General features: G+C 36.5%; 1 pseudogene; it reads right to left on the minus strand.

The window, feature by feature from the left end:
* Positions 1-16,114: 16,114 nt before the first annotated feature.
* LOC145679752 (cyclin-dependent kinase 9 pseudogene) lies at positions 16,115-17,433 on the minus strand (annotated as a pseudogene).
* Between the last annotated feature and the right edge of the window lie 374 nt (positions 17,434-17,807).

Below are 17,807 nucleotides of genomic sequence, written 5' to 3' on the forward strand. Positions count from 1 at the left end.
TGAATACATGCAAAACTCTTTCCTTTACGCGCAAAGAAAACAGCATTAAACATGACTATTTTAGTGAAGGAACTATGTTCAAGACACCTAACTTAATTAAAGATCTAGGAGTGCTATTTGATCCTAAATTAAGATTTACTTATTATATTGAATCAATTATTAATAATTCATACATAAATCTTTGCTTTATTATGAGAATAGGTAAAGAGGTTCAAAACGATGCTACATTAATGAAACTCTACTTCTGTTTTGTGAGATCGCAATTAAGAATATGCTTCTCTGTCTTGGTCACCAAAAAACACTAAAACACATTGATATGATAGAAAGGATAGAATCGAAATTCTTGAAATTACTTGCTTATGGAAAAACTGGCATGTATCCGAAATATGAGTGATATTCAGAAATACTAGTACAAAACTTCAACCCGCGTAGGAAATAGCAGTACATTTTACTGCAAAAAAAAAAAAGTCAAGTACAAATATCCTCGCTAAGTCTCCCACATGGAGAATGAGTGCTTCCTACAATGCAACTCAAAGAATATCTCCTACAGATGTTTTTTGGAATCTCGGCGACAGTATATAAGAATAGACTTAAAAATATACGTGATAATGAAAATGTATAAATGTATAATGTTGTTATGTATAAGGGTAGAGTAAATGTATTTCTAGGGAACAACACTGTAACTAAGCCTAGAGCCTGTTGTGTTGAATAAATAAATAAATTTCACTGATATTGACTTCTTTCTTTTTACTTATTGCACTCATTTCTTTACTTTTAAATATGATGTATTGCATAAACTTTATCCTTCCTCTGCGAAGAACGAGTATTTTAGCTAGTGAATAAATAAAATGGAACTTCGACATCATAAAAGAGATTATGTTTAAAACACACGGCTCTCCAGTGGCGGGTCTTAAGGAAAGTCTGATCGGTGTAAAATTAAAACTTTTTAGGTTTCTTATATTGATCTTATAACTTCTTATTGTAAGCTTTCTCCTCTTAGTGTGAAGCAATAAAATTTTAATTTTTATGGATGTGACTTACCACAAGAGCAGCCATTGCACCTGTTCATAAAATTGATAGACGGAGACTCTTTCGTCCGTTTCTTATTACTTTTTCTCAATTTTATTGAACAACTTAAAAATGAAAATGTTACAAATAAATTAAGAAAATAAACCAGTCTAGTATCTGCAAGATGCTAATAATAAATTAACAAATAACTGTGTTTAGATCTTTTGTTATAGCCAAGAAGACTCTACATAATTTACTTATATCATATCATATAATTGCGCGGCGCTAAAAGTAATCTTTAATTGAACGTCGTACAGTTGTCCTTTGCCCGACTGATGATAAGTGAACATAAATGAAATGGTGAAATAAGAATGTGAGTGCGTGTAGGTCAAATAATATAGAAATATTGCTTTCGATATACTGCATGCCTCCCCCAGAAGAAACGAAAACTAGCGTCGTCACTGAACCGAGTTCTACTCAGACACTGCGCTCTTTGGTTTGTATTCTAAAGGAAACGATTTTCAGCCGCTGATGCCCGAAATTATTTTTTTAGTAGTCTCACTCGGAGTATGGGAGTGCTGCGGCGGCTCAGCTGTAGAACGTTCACACCTGAAAGATGGGGTCCCAGAGTAGTATGAGCCCCACCCTACCGCACTCTTAATAATCCAATTTGGGGCCCCCATGGACCATAGCGAATGAATCAGGGATGCTTTGGCCGGGGATTGCGTCACCTATTGAAATTTTGCTTATGTTTTTTCAGGGGCCATGCATGCTGGTGCGAATGAATCAGAGGTACCTTGGCCCGGCTATGACGTCATTGAATTAGGAGTTTTGGATTAGAGGTCATGATGATTCTTTAAATTTACTAAAAATATGGTCTTGATGATTGATTACGTTATGAATTAGTACATGTTTATGAATGCTTTTTATTTTTCGTTCCCTTTTATGGCATAAAATTTGGAGATTGTGATCCCTTTGATGAGATGGACTAACACTGGTGCAAATGAAATCTTTAGTTTTACGTCCCACCTTTATGTCGGCTAGGCTAAAGGAATGAAAGTATGGGCGAAAATTGGAGTATTTCGATCATAATGTTGCCCACCACAAAACTACTTTCGCGGGGTTTGAACCAGGGACCCCATACAGCAGAGATGAATGCTCTACCATTGAGCCACCACGTCCCTACTGATACGAATGAAGTAGAGGTATTTGGTTAGAGCTAATGTGTTTGTTTGACGTCGGGGTGACCCTATTTCACTTTTGAATATACAATTTGGGACCCTCCACATGGACCATAGCTTTAATGTGAATGAGTCAGAGGTAGTTTGGCCCGGGATTGCATTACCTATTAAAATTTTGCTTATGTTTACTCAGGGGGCAGGGATCATTTTTAGGACACATATGATTACCTTGATCCATGTGACGAGAAGGACTTCGTTCCCTTTGATGAGTATAAAAATATTATTTTTTTAACTTATCTTTCACCGGACATTTTCTTTATATAATAGAGTAGAATGGTTTACTTTTTAAATTTGGGAGTCATCGTTCCCTTTCATGAGTATTGATTTTGGAGCCTTATTACGTTATATGGAGGCGTATTTAAAATTATTCCCTTAATTTTGATAAGTACTTTGTGATCTATTTTGTTCCGCTTCAGGGGTGAACAAGGATACCTGGGAATCGTCCCGAGTTCGATTCTTGGTGCTAGTTTAGAAAATGTTGAGTTTAACATCCCCAGCGAAAACGATGGTGATGAGAAATGATAGGACGAAATAGGGAAAAACATGAATTTACTTGCCTGAGGATTGAAGGAGGGACCTCACACATTAGAGACAAGCGCTAAGCCACCGTGCCGCATTGAGAAATTTTAGTTTGTTGATTACTATACAATGGTCCCGAGTTTGATTCTTGGTGGTAGTTTCAGGAAATGTTGAGATTTACGTCCCCTTGAAACGATGGTGATGAGAAATGATGAAATGAGAAAATATTATAAACTTACTTGGCTGAGGATTGAAGTAGAAGCCTCATACATCAGAAATAAGCGCTGAGTCACCATGTCCCTTCGATGCGAGCAGATTGCGTATGAAAAGAAGACGAGCAGATTATGTTACATTACACATTTCTGATCGTTGTTACGCATAGAAGTTTGTTATTGTGAAATTGCAGAATCTGCTTATACTATATCAGCATTCTTTCTCAGCTGAAGTTCTTTTAAAGCTCAACTTTACATTCATGTCAAAGACAGTTTCGTAACATATCGATGAGTGTTACTTTTTCCAATCAAGTTTAAGAAAAATGAATCACATTTTAGATGTGTTAATTTGAATGTCGTAAGAAACTAACGAGTCAACGATATGATGCTACAATCAAAATTGCGATAGTAGATGTCGTAACGATTGATATGTAAGGAGAAAAACGTGAATAATGTCACAACCAATCAGATTGTTTTTTTACATCACGTTTCGGCTCATGATGAAAGCTGTGTTTTCATTGGTTCTTCGTGATGTCATTTATTCATTTCCTCGTTTCTGATTGGCTGATAGTGTTGTCAATTTATAGTTGAATACGTTTCAGACCTAAATAAAATTCTTAATTTCATTTTTCAAGTCCTACTTCCACGAAGATCGTGAATGAACGAAGGTGTACCTTTTGTGTCAGCGTGACTTTACTCCGTTCCTTGAATTTGAGGTGTCAACTGCGTTTCTTAATATCAATTGAGTGCTTTTGAAATGTATTACGTATGAGGATAACATTGTTATCACTGTTTTATTTTAGTATGAAATATTTAGCAAATGGAAGAATTAGTGGGAGTACCCTCACTTACTTGATTGGGGATCGAATCAGGAATCCCACACATTAGAAGTAAGCGCGAGAAATTTGTTGATTTTGGTTTAGCGTCCCTTCAGCAGTGGGGGCTAGGAATACAGCTTAATGTTGAATCTGAGCGCATACTGGGTGTTGAATCCGGGCCAGAGGTGCGTAACGCTAACCACTTAGCTCAGTTTCTGAAAGTTACCATTAACGTATACAAAATTTTAGTTTTTCAAAAAACTACGCACGAATTTGTTCCCCGAAAAAAAGTTTAACATTGAGACGTGGATCTTGAGTTTAATATGGGATCTGATCTCCCGCCGAGAATCGAATTCGAGTCTTCCTTGTCTTAGCTCGAGAAAAGCAAGCGCATGAAATTTTGTTTCCATGTTCGTCATACGTTTTAAAGTTCAGTGTCAGGGGAAAAAATTATTCTCTCAGCACAGTTAGAAACAATTTCATTCATTCTTTTTATCACTACAGAAACTTAGGTCATTTACATGTTAATGTTGGTCCCGCGTTTGATTTCCAGTATGACGACAATAAAAAGTTTTAACAGTAGAACTATTTGAGACATGATAATTCTTTTAGGATTGATCGTGTAGTCATTTTGATACTGTTAAACATGTTAGCGATCTCTGAAATCAATTTTTAATTCGTGCTTTTTTTCTCTCTCTCGTTTAGATATTTGTTTTTTTTTTTTGCCATTCCTTTTTTGTTTTACCTTACCTTTTCCTGTTTGAATAGGATCTATGGCTACTTCTGGCTTTACTGTCTTGTGAGGAATCAATAGACATTATCGGCGTTTTAATCTCGAAGGAAGAATGCTGGAAATTCAAATTAATGCTCCGACCAGTGACACCGATATTGTTGAGTGGGTTCAGGCCTCCATTCAACAGATGTTGGGTTACTTATTGGAAAATGTCGACGAATTATCGATGGTTGGATTATCGATTTTATCTTATGATGAGAAGAACAAGCCGTTTTATTTATCTTTTCGGCGTGCAAGTAATCTGACACTGGAAACTTTATGGGCTTCCTTTGATCGCATCCTTCAAAGTAATGATAGTTTTCTCATGAACGAACCGTTCATTGTACATTTTCATCATGTGGATTTGCCCCGTGGATTTGGAAGAATGCGTCGAGGTCTTTTATCAAACGACGAGTTACTAAAACGCAAGACTGACATTTTACGAGTGAAAAACACCGACAAGAAATGTTTGGCTTATGCAATTGTGATTGCTATTGGCCTAAAAAAATATAAGGATACGAACAAGAAACTGTACAGGCAATCTCAGGACCAGAGAAAGTGTGTTGTTCTCCCTAATGTACATGAACTTTTGTCCAGATCCTCAGTGAATGTAGATCATGGGGGATCCATGGAAGAATTGCGACAATTGCAACGCTACTTGACCGATTATAAACTTACCGTATACACCAGCTTTTCCGGAGAGGATATTTTGTATGAAGGGCCGGGTGGCGAAGACAAAATTCCAATCAATTTAATGTGCATCAATTCTCATTATGACACCATCACATCATTAACGTCTGTTTTTCTACTAAGTACTATTGTGCTGCATGTCACAATATGATCATCTTAATAGACACGTCAAGAACTGTTCGGCCATGTGTGAGAAATGTTTGCAGAAACCGCCATGCAGTAAGACCAATATGGAAAAGCAATGTCCAGAATGCAATCGTGAATTTTATGGTGAAACATGTTATACAAATCATCTGAATGTACCATATCATAAGGGCCAGCCAGTATGCAAGATGGTGAAACAGTGTTCCAAATGTCTACGCATTTATTCGTTTGTCCGTACAGGGGAAAGACAACATGATTGTACAGATAATTTTTGTAATGTATGTCATAAACACGTTTTGTCTACCCACCAATGCTACATGAAGCCTGATACGACTCAATTAAAACCTGGAGTTCCATCAGTGTTACATGCCAAGAGGGCTATGATTGTCTTCTATGATATCGAAGACACACAGGATACTTTTTTGGATGAAGACACGTTCATTCATAAGCCTAATTTACTGGTGGCCCAACAAGTATGTTACAACTGTGTTCAAGATGAAGATATACATCATCCGTGTGAAGTTTGTGGACAGCGGGAACATATTTTTCAAGATGATCCGATCAATGCCTTTCTTGCGTATCTTCGTCAACCACGACCCAACATCAAATTATTATATCTTTGGCACATAGCTCTAAGGGATATGATGGTCATTTTATTCTTAAATCCTTAGTGGAAGAACATGAATTGAAACCTACTTTGATCTTGAACGGAGCAAAAATTTTAAGCATGACAGTAAATCACTTATCGTTTATTGACTCTTTAAATTTCATGCCAATGGCTTTAAGTAAATTATCCAAGGCATTTCATTTACCAGCGACCAAGGGATATTTTCCACACTTTTTTAATACTGCTGCGAATCAATCGTATGTGGAAAAATTACCGGACATCCATTATTATGGTGCAGATGAAATGAAAGTGGATGATCGAGAGAAATTCATGACATGGTACAACGAACACCAGAACGATACGTTTATTTTCCAAGAAGAATTGGTGAACTATTGTGTCCAGGGCGTCAACGTACTTCGAATGGCTTGTATATCTTTTATGACCACTTTTGAACAAGTAACTCACGTCAATCCATTCCTGGTGGCTATCACTTTGGTGAGTGCGTGCAATTTAGTATTTCGACGAAATTTCTTAAAACCCAATACTATTAGCATTCTTCCTGCACGAGGATACCGTCACAGAAACAATCAGTCACGGATTGCTTTGCAGTGGCTTGCCTACATGGAAGAAAAAGAGGGCCATCAAATTCTACATGCGGCAAGAGGAAAAAAGTTTATGTGGCTGGTTTTCATCTGGACGGCTACTACAAACATCCCGACACTAAACAGGAACACGTGTATGAATTTGAAGGCTTCAGAATCCATGCCTGTCCTCTATGCATCCCTACAGGCCGTGATCAGCCCATTTATGAGAACTCCGAAGAAACGATGAACTATCGCTACGAGAGAACACAGCGTAAAATGAAATTATTACGATCCATGGGATATAAAGTACATGAAATGTGGGAATGTGAATTTCGTCAAGTGTTAAAATCCAATCCAGAATTGGCCTCTTCTTTAAGCACACATCCTTATACTAATAAGACACCATTGAATCCAAGAGACAGCTTCTATGGTGGCCGTGTTAACCCCTTCGGGATCCTATGGTACAATTTGTACCATATGCACTTTTCATGGTACATTGCGTTATTTCTCTTCTATTTGAGCTTTCTCGTCCGTTTTTTTTGTTTTTGTTTTCCAAGTCCAGAGGCCTTGCAGAAGATATTACGTATGGTTTCAGACCGTCCTGCGTCCAGACATAGGAGGTGATGACGTCATAAGTCAAAAAATTATTTTCTCATTTTCTAAGCGTATGTTCAATATTTTTTGACGGGCTTATTTTTCTACGTAGAAGATTGAAATTTTGCACAAACATTCAGTCCACCGAGTAGTATTTACCAGATTTTTTGTTCCGATGTCAGTCCTAAAACAGGGGGGAACCAGAGGGGCAAAGGGGTAAAAATAAGGATTTTTTAACCCCAAAAATCCCGTTTTTCGTCATTTTCCCGCCTCACATACATAATAGGACCACGTGAGTCATACCGTCTGAAAGGCAGTTCAATTCTGAAGAGAACGACGGTCGAATTATTATCCTAGGGTAATTAGGGATGTCTCAGGGAATTTTTAAAAAATATACTTCTATATAGGGTAATATGGGGCATTGTCGGTGTATATATTTTTGGCGGGCTTATTTTTGAACGTAGAAGATTGAAATTTTGCACAAACATTCAGTCCACGGAGTAGTATTTACCAGATTTTTTGTTCCGATGTCAGTGCTAAAACAGGGGGGAACCAGAGAAGCAAAGGGGTAAAAATAGGGATTTTTTACCCCAAAAATCCCGTTTTCCGTCATTTTCCCGCCTTACATACATGATAGAACCACGTGAATCATACCGTCTGAAAGGCAGTTCCATTCTGAAGAGAACGACGGTCGAATTATTATTCTAGGGTAATTAGGGCCGTCTCAGTGAATTTTTATCCAAATATACTTCTGTATAGGGTAAAAGTGGGGCATGGTAGGGAAATTTTTTCTGGCGGGCCTATTTTTTCACGTAGAAGATTGAAATTTTGCACGTACATTCAGTCCACCGAGTAGTCTTTATCAGAATTTTTTTTCCGATTGCTGCGTAAAAACAGGGGGGTCCAGAGGGGCAAAAGTTGAAAAAAGGGAAAATTTGTCCAGAAAAATCCCTTTTATCAGGAATTTGTCCGCCTTAGATACATGATGGAGACATGTGAATGGTACCGCCTGAAAGACAGTTCTATTCTGAAGAGAATGATTGGCGAATTATAGTCCTAGGGTAATTAGGGATGTCTCAGGATTTTTTTTCCCTGAGATCATAGTGTTTTATGGTAATTTGGGGCATTATGGGAATTTTTGATAAAAATTCTCCCGCCCTTACTATTCATGATAGAAACTTGAAATTTAGCACACACATTCAGTATACAAAGTACTATTTATCCGATTTTTTTTTATGGCTACGATCACACAGGCGGGGTCCAGGGGGAGCCAAAGTTCGAGAAAAAAATTTTTCCCTTCGAAATTTTCACTTTGACATTTTTTTCCGCTTCTGGTATATGGTATGAGCATGCAAGTGGTACCATTCGAAAGCCAGCTCTATTCTGAAGAGAATGAGGTATGAACCATGATCCTAGGATAAATAGTGACGATACAGTAGCTGCTTGACTGAAAGTCTAAAAAATAGCCCAAAAAGCCAGGATCCGGAAAGGGTTAATGCCATTAAATTGTATCACGTCGCAAATGAAAATGAAGGCGAAGAAATTAAATTCTTGGATATTCGTTTCCCTGTATCCTTATGTGAATAAATGTGGACGGTATCCAATAGGGCACCCACGAATATATCTACAGGGAGATCCAAAAATGCCCGACATTCAAGATGTCAACGGATTAGTAAAGTTAAAGATTTTGCCTAGCAGAAATGTGTTTCATCCAGTACTCCCATTTCGCTCAAATAAGAAGTTGTTGTTTCCACTTTGTGCTGCCTGTGCCACAGCATTAAATCAAGATTCTGAATGTACACATTCCGACAGTGAACGAAGTCTAACAGGAACGTGGGTGTCCTATGAAATTCAAAAAGCCATTGAACTTGGGTATCAGGTCATTGAAATTTACGAAATTTGGGATTACGACATTACCGTATATGATCCTGGAATACATTAACACATTTTTGAAATCGAAGCTGGAAGCTTCTGGTTGGCCTGCCAATTGCATCACCGAAGAAGAAAAACAGCAGTATATTCAAATGGTACAACAACGGGAAGGAATAACTTTGGATGCAGCAAATATAATGACAAATTCAGCATGTCGTAGTCTTGCAAAACTCTGTTTGAATGCCTTCTGGGGACGACTCGCTATAAGAGACAATTTCAGCCAAACAACCATCATTAACGACCCCAAAGAACTGTATCCGAAATTAACTGCTCCAGATATAAAAGTCAACCAAATTTTACCTGTTAATGATTCGTTGTTATACCTTTATTGGCAGTATGAAGATGATATTCCAGTACAAAATCACAATGCTAATGTTGTCCTTGGAGCATTTACAACGTGTCAAGCTCGTCTGGAACTCTACAAATATTTAGAATTGCTGCAAGAAAGAGTACTATATTTCGATACAGATTCCGTGATATTCCCGCAGCGACCATCAGAGCCCACAATAGAACCAGAAATATTTCTTGGTTCAATGACAAATGAACTGGAATCAATTGGACCAAAAACATACATTAAAAAATTCGTGCCTGGTGGCCCAAAACAATACGCCTTAGAAATCTACGATCCCGACACGAAATCAACCAGTTATGTATGCAAAATTCGTGGATTCACACTCAATTATACAGCAAGTCAAAAGTTAAATTTCAATAGTCTGGAGCAAATGATCGTAAATCAATTATCAAAAAAATCAAACTAAATTTTTGTTTCAGAACATTTTTCGTGTACGAAATAAAAAAAATTGTGTACAAAATAAAATTCTGTTTCAGAAAATTTTTTGTGTACGAAACAAAAACTGATTCAGAAAATTTTTGTGTACAAAATAAAATGCTGTTTCAGAAAATTTTTTGTGTAGGAAACAAAATTGGTTTCAGAATTTTTTTTGTGTACGAAACAAAATTCTGTTTCAGAAAAATTTTGTGTACGAAACAAAATTCTGTTTCAGAAAAAAATTGTGTACGAAAGAAAAAAATCAGTTTTCGTCACGAAACTGCTCCGACTAAATGAATCGATTTATTCTGATAGTGGTGGCAACACTGGAAAATCATGCGACCATTGTTACCGATTCATTGTTGTTACAGCTAGATTCGAACCAACAACCCTAAAGGTCTGATTCAACTCTAAATACAGCCAACTAAACAATAAGGTTATGTTTATACGTTTTAAAGCCAACGCTTAGCACTGAGTCAACAAGGTTTCCTTCAAGGTCAAAGTCGTACACGAAGTAACAAAAAATTTAACACAGATCTCCTTTTCTATATGAAACATAAACCAAGTGTGAGAACGCCTCGCACCGAAATGTGTAATGCAACATAATCTGTTTAAATCTGCTCGTCTTCTTTTCATACGCAAAACTGTTCGCACAGAAAATTAAAAACTTCTCAATGAGGCATGGTGGCTCAGCGCTTATTTCTGATGTGTGAGGTCTCAGCTTCAATCCGCAAACAAGTAAGTTTATGATGTTTTCTCATTTCACATTTCTCATCATCGTCGTTTCGCTTAGCTTCGAGGGGAATTAAAATTTCCTAACACTAGCATCAAGAATCGAACTCGGACCATTACATTGTCTATAACGTAGTAATCAACAAATTAAAATTTCTCAATGGAGCACGGTGGCTCAGCGCGTGTCTCTAATGTGTAAATTCCCTGCTTCAATCCTCAGTCAAGTAAATTCATGTTTTCCCCTGTTTGGTCCTATCATTTCTCATCATCGTCGTCTCCCTTAGCCTCGAGGGGCGTTCAACTCAACATTTCCTTAAACTAGCACCAAGAATCGAACTCAGACGATTGCAACACATGTAAGGTATCCATGTTCACCCTTGAAGCGGAACAAAATGGATCACAAAGTACTTATCAAATTTAAGGGAATAATTTTAAATACGCATCCATATAACGTAATAAGGCTCCAAAATCAATACTCATCAAAGAGAATAATAATTCCCAAATTTAAAAGTAAACCATTGTACTCTATTATATAACGAAAATGTCTCATCAAAATAATAGGATAAGTTTAAAAAAACTTCCAAAATTGATATTTTTATACTCATCAAAGGGAACGAAGTCCTTCTCGTCACATGGATCAAGGTAATCATATGTGTCCTAAAAATGATCCCTGCCCCCTGAGTAAACATAAGCAAAATTTTAATAGGTAATGCAATCCCGGGCCAAACTACCTCTGACTCATTCACATTAATGCTATGGTCCATGTGGGAGGTCCCAAATTATATAATCAAAAGTGAAATAGGGTCACCCCGACGTCAAACAAACACATTAGCTCTAACTAAATACCTCTACTTCATTCGTATCAGTAGGGACGTGGTGGCTCAATGGTAGAGCATTCATCTCTGCTGTATGGGGTCCCTGGTTCAAACCCCGCGAAAGTAGTTTTGTGGTGGGCAACATTATGATCGAAATACTCCAATTTTCGCCCATACTTTCATTCCTTTAGCCTAGCCGACATAAACGTGGGACGTAAAACTAAAGATTTCATTTGCACCAGTGTTAGTCCATCTCATCAAAGGGATCACAATCTCCAAATTTTGCCATAAAAGGGAACGAAAAATAAAAAGCATTCATAAACATGTACTAATTCATAACGTAATCAATCATCAAGACCATATTTTTAGTAAATTTAAAGAATCATCATGACCTCTAATCCAAAACTCCTAATTCAATGACGTCATAGCCGGGCCAAGGTACCTCTGATTCATTCGCACCAGCGTGCATGGCCCCTGAATAAGCATAAGCAAAATTTCAATAGGTGACGCAATCCCGGGCCAGAGCATCCCTGATTCATTCGCTATGGTCCATGGGGGCCCCAAATTGGATTATTAAGAGTGCGGTAGGGTGGGACCCATACTACTCCCAGATACCACCAAGTGCGATTTGTGGTAGACAAACTACGTAATTCTCTCGTTTCCTCCCATTTTCTTCATACCAACATCATCATTCATCTCATTATAACCGTTTCCCTCAGCCTCGGCGCAAAATCGAGGAATGTTAAAATCACGAGAAAAGACATAAGAAACTTGGAGTATGGAACTTTCTATTTTACCAGGTCCCAAAAATGACTGCCTTCAGCCGATCCATGAGTACAGGGAGGTCTAAAATTACTTAGCGTTTTTTCTAATACAGTGAAAAGTTATAATACCTTGTGTTAAACTCGTAAATACATGATAGATGCTTCCTCTTGACTATATGGTTAGCGTATGTATTTTCGGTGTGATTGACCGACGTTTAATTCTCGGTTCTTCCGATTTCGGAACCAGAGCTCACGTGGTTCGGATCTTACGTTAATCTGTAGGTCATATAGCCTAAGTATCCAACACGACGCTAAATTTCAAATCAAACAACAAAAATACGTATATGTTATTTGAGTAGTTGTTTAGTTCAATGTCTCATGCTCCTTTGGTTGTATGGTAGGTCATAAAAACAATGATTTATTTAACCTTTATACAACGGACAGGATTTGAACGAAATCGTAGACTAACATTAGGGGCTCGGGTGATCCCCCTAATTATCACAGGGTAATGATTGATACATCGTTGGAAAGCTTGTGGTATACAGATTAGGCTTCTAGACCAATTCAGTGAAAATATATTTTGTCTTATGTGGAACAGTCCTGAAAATAAATTTAATTTACTTCCCAAAACTGAAACTCAAAAAATTTGCCAAATATGCTTCCTCTTCCTCCCCCATATAAGCAATAAGTACACAAGGAATTACCATGTAGTGGACTACTTCATTGCTTCATATACCAATTTTTATGATTGTACCCTCAAGGGGAGATGCCTCCCCAAAAAAAACAATACGGACAATTTTAAAAAGAAAACGAAATTTACCCTCCTCCTCTCCGCCATGGTACCTCCCACATGCATAAAATGCACATCGGCAACAAGCTCCGTCTTTCAAAAATACCTTCATACCAAAATTATTTTCCTACCTTAATTAAGGGCTGAGGTATTAAGATTTAAAATCTTGACGCAGTAGTTGCTTCCTTCGGCGTTTAAAAATTAATAGTAGCGTATAACCATTAAATAACTCACTTTCAAGGATTGCGATCTTTTTCTTATAGGGTTACTTATAAAAAGTACGAACAGAAAGATTTTCGCCAAACTAGCCTCTCTGAATTTTTTAAGTTTTAGTAAATAAATTAACCCTGGATTACTAGACTTATTTCTTTGTTTTCCAATACTAGACTGGGTAAAAATTCACCAATTTTTTTCTTTAAAAATTTAAAGTACGTATTAAGAAAATATTTATTTCTAAAAGTCTATTATTCTTAGAGTACATGAATTTTACTAAAATAGTGTTATACAGTCATTGAAATGTATGATGAATTCAATTTTTGTTAGCAAGAGATGCGTAATGAAAAGTAACGATAACACGACTGGGTAAAAAAAAAAAAAAAATCATCTACCTGCCTATATTTCACGCTAAACTAAATCTCAAAACACTGTTCTCAACACTTGGTCACATAGTGCACAGAAACGAAGGAGAATACCAATAGCTACATGGAACTAGATTATGATGCCTTTAGTAACACGGTACGGAAGCAAACTCTGGGTTAATTTTCAACCAGTCTAGTAACGTAGGGTTAAAGATAATGTCGAAAACGAAAACTGAAGAAAGTAAACCAGGTGTTATCTACAAAATCCTAGTAAATAGACTAACAACATTTCCCAAACCTATTTTTTTAAAAGACCAGGAAGTTGGAAACGAAGTTTATAATGTCTTAACTGTATTATAATGTACTAATCTAACCTAACCTGAATTTGTATACTATACGAATGAACTTCAAACCAACTATTATAATAATTTACGTAATTGCATTTTGCAAATTCTATAATCCATTGCATTTCCCCAACTTTTATTATTCCTTATTGCCTATCAAGTTATTCACTAAAATTAAAAACAGTTGAAATGAGCTTAGCGAAGAAACTTTAATAGTCTATATGAGAAACTCGGGGGAAGACAATGATAAGCGCCACTTCCAGTGAAATTATGTTATCAGGTGGAATGGTAAGGATAGAACCGCAAAACAGTATGTAGATAGTTACTTTTGGAAATGTTCCTGCAGATAGCAAGGTTAAAATTGTTTGGCAGAGGTTCGACTTTTGGTTCTAGCCTAAAAGGAGTTGAGCGATTGGAACGAAACTTGCAGAGTTCATAGCTCTTCACCTTACGATAATAACAAAAAATAGTATTTTACATTTGCACATACAAAGAGAGGACACGGGGAATGACCAAAAAAATTGTACAAATAAAATAAAACTCACAAAGTTTAATCCACGAAACGTTCTGAGAGCAGAAATATTTTTTAATTTTTTCCCTATTCCTATTTGGAGGAAGCAAACAGGGTATATTCCCCAACAAAATTCTATGGGGGAATATGCCCCCTCTGTTTCCTTTAAATTGAAGTACATAAAAATTGAAATTATTTCTGTTTTTAGGACGTTACACAGATTAGAAATTCGTAAATTCTCTCTCATTTGGACAATTTTTTAGGGTCATGCCCCCTGTCACCCTTTGTATTTGCAAATGGAAAAGTATTTTTTCGCATTTTTATCGTAGAATGAAGGGCTATGAATCCTGTAAATTTCGTTTCAATTGCTCACTCCCTTCTAGGCTATAGACTCAAGAGCCGAACCCTTACCGTTTGTTTATGTTATTGTACTACATTGCATGAGAATGATAAACGCTTTTTTTTCGGTTTACTAAGTCAGAAAAATGTGACATCATTTGTATTATCTCCTAACCATTTATATGATACCAATTATGGGTTAAAAGGGAGTTACCATGTCCTCGTATTTTTCAACATTTTGTGGTTTAAAATGCAGATTTCAATAAGCTGTGTCCAATGCCACCAGTTTTGATTTCTCGACCGACCGCTTCAAGGTTAAAAATAAAAAGTGATCGACTGGGACGAAATGGGTGTCATTTGATTCGATTTCACACGTACATTAATAATTGATATGACATTTTCCGAAAATTTTATTTTGAACCCGAAAATTAACGAAAATCTTTTAATTTTGGGTCTTGTATTTTCGCTAATTTTCAGGATCAAAATTGAATTTTCGGGAAAATGGCATATCAATTATTCATGTACGTGTGAATACGAATCAAATGACATCCATTTCCTTCCAGTCGATCATTGGTCCGCATTACCCAAATGGTCCCATTTTTATTTTTGACCCTTAATTTGACCTTGAAGCGGTCGGTTCCAGAAATCAAAAGTGGTGCCATTGGACACAGGTCATCGAAATCTACATTTTAAGCACCGTCTCCTTTAGCTTAGCTGTCATAATCGTGGGACGTAAAACTCAGAGATTTCATTTCATTTACATTTACATTTTAAGCCCAAAAATGTTGAAAAATTCGGGGCCACGGTAACTCCCTTTTAACCCCATTTTTTTTTTTTTAAAAAATAGTTTTTGTTTCTGCTTCGTAAAAATAAATGTCTATAGATCTACAGAGAACACGATAAATACTGGTCGTTTTAGTCTATAGTTACATAGCTATATAGAGGTTGTCTCAAGTTATTTTTAAAAATGGATGCAGAACAACAGCAACTCTAGTATTACCTTCTTTTAAACATTAAGATATGTATATTTATTTGTCTATTTACGTATACAATTTCCATACATAGAAAACTTTATTGTTGTAAGAGTAGGACAAATACGACTTTGATACAAAAACAGTTTTTCCTACGAATATAATCAGCTTCATTCATGCAACAATGTACAATTTTCTGTAGCTTCATGTTAGCATGAAAGCAATTAAAAAAAATATATTTTTCAGTAAACTGATCGAAATGGTTAGAACAAATGAAGATTTAACAAAAGTAAGAAATAGTTTAAAGTTTTACTATCCAGGAAAATAAAAAATAAAATAAAATCATGAATCAACTTCCATCAGTTAGTATAGATAAATTATCAGTCTTTTTAAATGTAGTCCTGAACTATAATTATAAATGTATATGAGAAAAATACTTGTAAATAAACAGTTTTCTTACTTCATTAACAGAATACCTGTACTGTTTAGAACACTCGATCCTGGTATCCTTGCGATGATGATGGCAATGATTTAGCATGTTTGAACTGTTGCTGTTTCCTTGCAGCCGTCCGACGAGGAGCAAAGTAATGAAACATGCTGTGGTTATGATGAGCTAACATCCTGGTCAGATCACTTGGCATGGGATCAGTCCAGAAGAAATCATGGTTAAGGGCATTATCGCTGTTGATACGCTTGGATGGGTCCAGCGTCAACAATGAATCTAAAAGATCCAATGCGTAAGCATCCTTAATTAATGCTTGAAATCTGGTTTTCACTTTTCGCTTTTCACCTTGAGGAAGCTCCATTACTGGATACAATGGGAGATTGAATACCCCTGGCCATATTTGTTGGTTGATAGAACCACACAGCCGCGATATTAGAACAAGCTGCTGACTCTCAGAGTGACCTTGCATTATTGGACATCTTGTCCACATTTCCACCATGATGCACCCAACACCCCAAATGTCTACAGGAGGACCATAGTGTCTATCTCCTAAAAGCAGTTCCGGAGCACGATACCATAAAGTCATTACTCGATTTGTATAACGGTTTCTTTGTTTATGTTTCCCGAGAAAAGCCCTTGCAAGTCCAAAATCTGCCAATTTAAGAACACCTTTTCTGGTAATCAGAATATTAGCAGTTTTCATGTCTCGGTGCAGAATCTTGTTACTATGAATGTAGTACAAAGCGTTAAGTAACTGTTGGATTACTTTCTTGATTTCTCCCAAGCTGAATTTTACATTGGAATTGAGTAGCAGCCCAGCCAAATCATGTTCACAGAATTCTAGCACTAGATAGAACGTTGAGAGTTGTGTACTGGTGTGCGAGGACTTTGACTGGCATATTTCAAGAAGATTCACAACGTTTTCGTGATTCAGTGCTTGCAGAATGCGTATTTCTCTTAACGCCGTAATCGGGAAACCTTCTTTCTCATTTTCCATCAATATCTTTTTCAAAGCTACTACTTTCCCACTTGTCTTCTCCTTTGCCTTGAACACCTCACCGAAAGTTCCCTGACCAATTTTAGTCCAGTTCCCGAACTTCGATACGTCATCACAAAACGGATAAGTAAATTTAGATAAATATTCACTCTTAGCACTAGCACTGAAACTGCGATTCATGTTCGTTCACTATTATATTCTACTCGAAACTCACTATCACTCTCGTATACGCAACTTTATATGCATTTTTAGATACAACTAGAACTAATATTTGCGTAATTAAATGCTTAATACAAATAACTGAACACGAAAAATGTAGGAAAGAAGTTTATTATTAAACGGTTAGGTGAATACTAAAAGTTGAATATATAATTTATTATTATCAAAATCAGAAAAGCAACATTATTCTCATTTTTTTCCACTTTTCATGCTAGAGCTCTTTCGTGACATCTAGGAAGTACAGACTAATAATCTCTTTCAATAGAGTAATGGAAACTAGTTATGAAACGATCCATTAGTGTAGGCAAAGAAAAGGTTTCTTGATTTTACTCCCCCTCCCTTCTCCTTGAACAAGATATATCAAAAGAAGCGTTATTATATTAAGAATTAAGGTATGTATACGAAAACAGTT

The sequence above is a fragment of the Thermobia domestica genome, chromosome 2 (assembly GCF_964235325.1).
Source record: "Thermobia domestica chromosome 2, izTheDome1.hap1.1, whole genome shotgun sequence".
Taxonomy (NCBI): Eukaryota; Metazoa; Arthropoda; class Insecta; order Zygentoma; family Lepismatidae; genus Thermobia; species Thermobia domestica.